General features: G+C 40.8%; 2 long non-coding RNA genes across 3 annotated transcripts; both read left to right on the top strand.

The window, feature by feature from the left end:
* The first annotated feature begins 732 nt into the window (after positions 1 to 732).
* LOC308292671 lies at positions 733 to 1,999 on the top strand. The gene is made up of 3 exons (XR_013962420.1): positions 733 to 789; positions 1,207 to 1,250; positions 1,927 to 1,999. It is a non-coding gene; the product is annotated as an uncharacterized lncRNA (long non-coding RNA).
* Positions 2,000 to 2,830: 831 nt separating this feature from the next.
* LOC308292670 lies at positions 2,831 to 6,456 on the top strand. 2 transcript variants are annotated; one of them, XR_013962418.1, is made up of 7 exons: positions 2,831 to 2,881; positions 3,672 to 3,719; positions 4,318 to 4,371; positions 4,627 to 4,659; positions 4,976 to 5,026; positions 5,719 to 5,891; positions 6,418 to 6,456. It is a non-coding gene; the product is annotated as an uncharacterized lncRNA (long non-coding RNA). The 2 variants fall into 2 exon arrangements; XR_013962419.1 differs by lacking the exon at positions 6,418 to 6,456 and having other exon boundaries at positions 5,719 to 6,078.
* Positions 6,457 to 6,699: the final 243 nt, after the last annotated feature.

The raw sequence follows: 6,699 nt of genomic DNA, 5'->3' as shown, positions 1-6,699 counted from the left end.
AGCTACCAGGTACATGTTGGAAAGCTACCAGCTACATGTTTGGAGGGAATAACTTTACTACTTCAATCTGCATCAAGACAATCTACCCACAACAAGCTACTGCCAAATGGAAGTTAAACTAGTAGCTTTGTTTGATATCCTGGCTAAGCATTTGAGCTACCAGTTTATTTTAAGAGCTTATATCATCCTGAAAGTAGTGAACATTCAGGACATTTGATTTTGAACACTTTTTTTTTTCTCCTATTCAATTAATCTTGCATGATGTAATTAAGGGTCAAGTCACTGATTTGGTTTCCTGGACGTGGAAGCTGCAACAGTCAAATTAACAGATGTATTTTTTTTTGGCTGTTTATAGCCACTTAACTGCCCAAGCCATGGTAGGTGTGTGTAGACCATGCCAGTGTCATATTGAGTGGAGGTTCCTCTTCAGTGGGTACGATCCATGCTTGCATTGGCTAGATTGACTTCAGGTTTTGCTTTCACCACTGCACTGCCCGTTGCTGGATGGTGACAATGAGACCTGATACATGAAGTCTAGCTCAGCCTCTGGTCCATAGCTACATAAAACCATGAACACACGCAAGACGTTTGATGTGCATTAGGCCACAGTCCACCGATAGATAAACATATTAAAATACCTGGGAATCCAATCTACACTCACATCCTCAGTGGCTGGGAGTGTACTTTATGTTAATCATTATGCTGTTTCGTTCACAGGTCAGGTGTCTACACTGTTAATTGAAGACTGACACAAAGAAATAATGTATGTCTGCTCCTGGGACACAAGAGGTTAGTATTGATTAGACTAGTAGTTGTTGGGAATTAAGCAATCTACTGTGATCATTGCTAGTCTCATGCAGCCAGGCCGTATCTTGCCGATCATGGCTCCACCTTCTGACCTACATCTGGGGGGCTCTAAAATGACAGCATGGGGAAATCTAAAACATTCCTTGAAATTAAAAAGGTTAAGAACCATTGGTATTGTACTGTATCAGCACTGCATGGTATCTGCAGCCAGTTGCTCCATCAGCTGGTATGTTCATAAGTCGGTGCTAGATAAACTCCACTTCGCATCGTTGGTCTCCTTACTCTGTGTTTGGAGTCCTGGTAAATCTGTGGAAACAGGGTTAACGGCCTGTTGTAATTAGACTTTAAAATGTTTCTATTTTATTTCACAATTTAAAACATTTTATTTTCCTGTTTCAGGTTCCTTCATGGCCCAAGACATGCTTTCTTCACAGCCGCTGAATGTAAGTAATGTGCCCCACCATCTGTCCAATGTTGGGTGTGCGCCAAGAGAATAGCAGACCTACAAGTTCACAACACTAAACGTTGCATCCATGACACACCCGTGAGATCTTGTAGGTTGGCTGTTCTCTGTACAGAACTACAGGATCCCTGTGGTCTAGGTCTGTTAGTGTTGCATGCACAGCACCAGCTGAGGTCTTGACTTGGTGGGCCTCCAGCATGTGCACAGTGCACAGAACGATCCATTCTCTTGCAACCCACTGCTGTGCCATTTTCCACAGCAGTGTTACTTATGAGACTGGACAATTCATCATTCAATAGAATCATAATGAACCCTGTAAGTGTAAGTGGTTGCATGTTGTGTTAAAGGTTTAAGCTCTATTGCGATGGCACACATTACTATTGGTGTTCAGTAACCAAACTCTCCAGCTCTTTAGTAAACAGGATATCTCATGATTCTTATCCTAGACCTAGAGCATAATGAGCTTCTTAGATTTGTTATTTTAGAAACATTCAGAGAAAAAAAAAATTAAACATTTGTACTTCTTAGATTTTATCCTTTTAACATTGTCGTAATAAAGTTGTTTTTATTTTTATCTAAAGCGACTTTGAGTACCTTGAAAAGTGCTATATAAGTTCGATGTATTATTATTAACAATCCAACTCTTCTCTTTATAGGGATCTGAGGGTCTGGTGAACTGCATATCAACTTGGGAGATCTTGACATGAAAATGTCTGAGAACCCAGTTCCTCAGAGCAAACTGCAGTGGTAAGTTGAAGCATCAAGTATGTGCAATATACACACTAAATACAGCCCGACCCATGGCAGATATTTGAATCTGATCTGATTTCACTTAGCCCAGCAAAACAGTATTTTCTAATCAAATTTGTTGGGAGAAGAGGGAACATTCCTTTTCAAGGCCCTAAATGGTTTAAATTAGGCTTTATTTTGCATTTGTGAAATCTTTGAAATTTGCGTGGGAGCTTTAGAATTCAGCTACCGAAGGCTTGCCCTGGACTGATTTTGGCATTAAAGTCAAATCGGTGACGTATGGGTCGGGCTCCACAATCCGTGTGTCATGATGATTGGCTAAATATGTTCAACTGCTCTGAAGTGTGATGAGAAGTGGCCTGTCTGAACCAAGTCCTGCATCCAGTTGTGTATGAATGAATGTTGTCTTCATAACTGTCACCTAATGTCTCCCATGATGTGTGTCCCTACAGGAGGAGAACATCATGATGCCATTCATGTTCAGGTAATCTTGAGTCCATGTTACCAATCTACATGAGTTTTATTCTAAATCTTTTGATGGCACTCTATGTACAGTTGTTGCTGTTGAGGTCTATCCCGTCAGCCTCTTTCATTGTGGGGTCTCGGCGTTGGAAATGCCTCAGAGAGAAAACCTGTGGTATTGCTTTACCCTCATGGTCACTGCCATTTTCCTTGTGGGATATCACTGCAGAACAAACCTTAGCCCCATAAATGACCCTGCTTTATCAAAACCGCAGAAAATACTGGAGCATGATACTCTACTGTAGATGGGGGTGAACATTGTCTCATCCTGTTTTGTCCACTGTTTTTAGGTCCTTAACAAACCCAAGATGATGGTGCTTAAGCGGAGTGATTCCACTGGTGAGTAATGTTCGTATTGCTCTTCTACCTATGCTGGTGTATGCAGTTATTGGTTTGGTTGGATTTTATCGTTTCTGATGTGGAATAATCCACATCAATTTAGGTGTCCTTGAATTGAAAAGGCTTAACCCATTTAGAATGGGTACGCAACGCATTATTGCGTATTATTTTATGCTTTAACTATTGAACAATGGCAGATCTACAAGCTTGCGCTGCGACCTTCAATCTTTAAAAAATTTTGAATATTTTGAAAAACCTATGTTTCTGTCGGTGGTGCGCAAACCTTTTCACATGAAGGACCCCCAAAATTATATGTATTTGGCCACGGACCGCCATTTAAAAATATTTAGATCCAGGGACCCCCAGAAGCGAGATTTGAGTTACAAATGTTCACTTTAAAAATACGTATATTCAAAGATTTGCACAAATTTTCATGACTTTTCAAAAATGGCAGATCTACAAGCTTGCAGCGCAGCACTCGGTGCTGCGCTGTGAGCTTGTATATCTGCTATTTTTCATCAGTTAAATCATGAAATAATCCCAGGCCTAAATGGGTTACGAGCCACTCGTATTGTACTGTATGTGCACTGCATGGTATCTGCAGCCAGTTGCTTCATCAGCTGGTATGTTCATAAGTCGGTGCTAGATAAACTCCACTTCGCATCGTTGGTCTCCTTACTCTGTGTTTGGAGTCCTGGTAAATCTGTGGAAACAGGGTTAACAGCCTGTTGGAATTAGACTTTACATTTTTAACATTCACACTAAAAACATTTTATTTTTCCTGTTTCAGATACTTCAGTTCATGGCCCAAGACAGGCTTTCTCCACAGCTGCTGAATGTAAGTAATGTGTCCCATCATCTGTCCAGTGTTCCAAGAGAATAGCAGACCTACAAGCTCACAACGCTTGAATCCGTGACACACCTGTGAGAGCTTGTAGGTTGGCTGAAGAGTTCAGTGACTATTTTGGTCATTTGTAAAAGTTCTACATGTGCCTTGGTCATATACCAAGGCTTTCAGGAGACTCAGTTCCTGACTCGCTGTGGAAATGACCATAAAGTAACTCCAGTGGGTTTCACCAGCACATCTGCTGGAGTGACCTGCTGGGAACATTTTCACTTTACTTCACACATCGTATCAACAGACCCATTTAGGGCACAAGCTCTTAATAATATCCGGGTTTCAATATTTGGTTTATAAGGCACTTCCAACATGGTCTCCCCATTTTATGCATGTTATAACTTGAACATATTCAGAAATGTTTCAAAATGGCATAACGTGTGAGCTTGTGGTTACTGTCATAGTTGCATTATAAATTATATGCACTCTTTATTGTAAGGCACTGTAAAGATGACTTGTGGAGATGTTTCTGTCAAACGGCAATGTACTGTATATTGTGTGTGTGCTTTCTGTGATAGTTTTATTTGTTCTTGTTCAGGTGTGAGCTGACTGGATGCCAGTGACCTGAGCATCCTCAAGGTTTTGGTTGAAGGTAAGCCGTTCATTTAGGATCCACAATGTCAAACTTGTAGCTATGTATGTTTTTATGTTACATTTGTGAAGTCTTTGAAAAGAATGCTATGGGAGATGCAGTTAATGGGTGACATATGGGTCGTGTCATGATGATTTGCTAAATATGTTAAGTGTGAATGAAAAGTGGCCTGTCTGAACAAAGTCCTCCATCAAGCTCATGTATGAATGTTGTCAGATGATGTCCTCATTGATGTGCCGCTTGTGTCCTCTACAGGAGAAGAATGGCATTCCACTGTGAAGCGTTCAGGTAATTGACATTGTACACTAGTTTTACATGTTTTGATAATACTCTGTATGTCTAGTTGTTGCTGTTGAGGTCTATCCCGTCAGCCTCTTTCATTGTGGGGTCTAGGCGTTGGAAATGCCTCAAAGAAAAAACCTGTGGTATTGCTTTACCCTCATGGTCACTGCCATTGTCCTTGTGGGATATCACTGCAGAACAAACCTTGACTTGTAAAGTAGTGGTGTTTTGTTATAATGATGATGTATCTGTGCAGAACGTACTAAAGCATACATCCTCTTAGTCTCCATTGTCTCATCCTGCTTCGTCAATGTGCTTTTAGGTCCTGCTTACAACCGCAAGATGGTGGTGCTGAAGCGGAGTGCTTCTACTGGTGAGTAATGCTCTGGTGCAAGTCAAGTAAACGATGTACTGGATATGAATGTGTATCCTTCTCGATTCCACGCTACGGTTCCATAATGGTAAAACAAAGCGTTTAGATGACAAATGCATTTTAATATGCTATGTAACTTAGTAGTAGTCCTGATAATGTAATCCTGACATTTGTCAGATCATGTCTCTAGGCAAGACATGACCTTTTGATACGATCTAAATGTCTCAATAAAAGTGCAGGGAGACAAATGCAAGTTATATTGCATTCAGATACCCTACCATGCTGATGTATGGTAAATTACTCTACCATACATTGTATTTGTTCCCTTTAAACTTTTACATAAGATACAAGTAGTGAACAACTCCGATACACTTGTTCCATGATGACACAAGCAGGAAGATCTACTGATCTATTAGGATTTTGCCAGTTCAGATTCCTTCCATTGGTTTGCCCTGCAGCCCAGCAATCCTAGTATTGTATGTGCACTGCATGGTATCTGCAGCCAGTTGCTCCATCAGCTGGTATGTTCATAAGTCGGTGCTAGATAAACTCCACTTCGCATCGTTGGTCTCCTTACTGTGTGTTTGGAGTCCTGGTAAATCTGTGGAAACAGGGTTAGCAGTGCATTGTACCGTAATTAGACTTTCCATTTTAAACATTCACACTTAAAACATTTTATTTTCCTGTTTCAGATTCATGGCCCAGGACATGCTTTCTCCACAGCCGCTGAATGCAAGTAATGTGCCCCACCATCTGTCAAGTGTTTGGTGCGTGCCAAGAGAATAGCAGACCTACAAGCTCACAACGCTAAACGTTGCCTCTGCGACACACCTGTGAGAGCTTGTAGGTTGGCTGTCTGCACAAAGTGAGTTCAGTGAATAATTTGCTCATTTGTAACAGTTGAGTATGCGTGTGTTGGTCATATACCAAGGCTTTCAGGAGACTCAGTTCCTGACTCGCTGTGGAAATGACCATAAAGTAACTCCAGTGGGTTTCACCAGCATATCTGCTGGAGTGACCTGCTGGGAACATGTTCAGTTTACTTCACATGTTGGATGTAAAGGCTAATTTAGACACAAGCTCTTAAAGAACCACCTCGCCCATTGTCAACCATATCTTCATATAACTGGTCCTCACTAATGATCATAAAGATGGCACCATTTCACACTACTCAACTGGTAGTGTTCATTGGTAGGCCGATCATTTAAAAGTTTAAAATCAATCCAAGGACAATGACGTATATATCAGCAGGCTACTTTTCCAGGAGGAGAGGCTGTAGTTTTTTTTTTATACAAAAATGGGTCACTAATTTATGACAAGGATTATGGAGATGAAATGTTTGTATCCGACATGTGTCTGTGCTTTATGTAATAAAAGTGTATTTTTCTTAGGGAGTGGATCAGTGTGAGCTGATGGGCTTCCAGGGACAGGAGCACCATGAAGGGGACAGTTCAAGGTAAGCAGTAATGGCAGTGGTCCTTCTCAAGGACCACAGGAGCTTTCCAGGTGGTCCCCAGCTAAATGAATACAACATCAAATTCGGCTCCAATCTACAGGCTTGTAAAATCAGATATTTTATTTTCAAAACTATCTTAAATGTTTGAGTTGGAATATATCTTAAATCTTTAATACAAATCCTATGCCACCATGTAGAACTTAGTGGATCATTTTCA

This window comes from Nannobrachium achirus (assembly GCF_963921795.1).
Source record: "Nannobrachium achirus genome assembly, chromosome: 10".
NCBI classification, from domain to species: Eukaryota; Metazoa; Chordata; class Actinopteri; order Myctophiformes; family Myctophidae; genus Nannobrachium; species Nannobrachium achirus.
The sequence above is the reverse complement of the archived record's forward strand: the minus strand, read 5'-3'. Positions and strand labels throughout refer to the sequence as shown.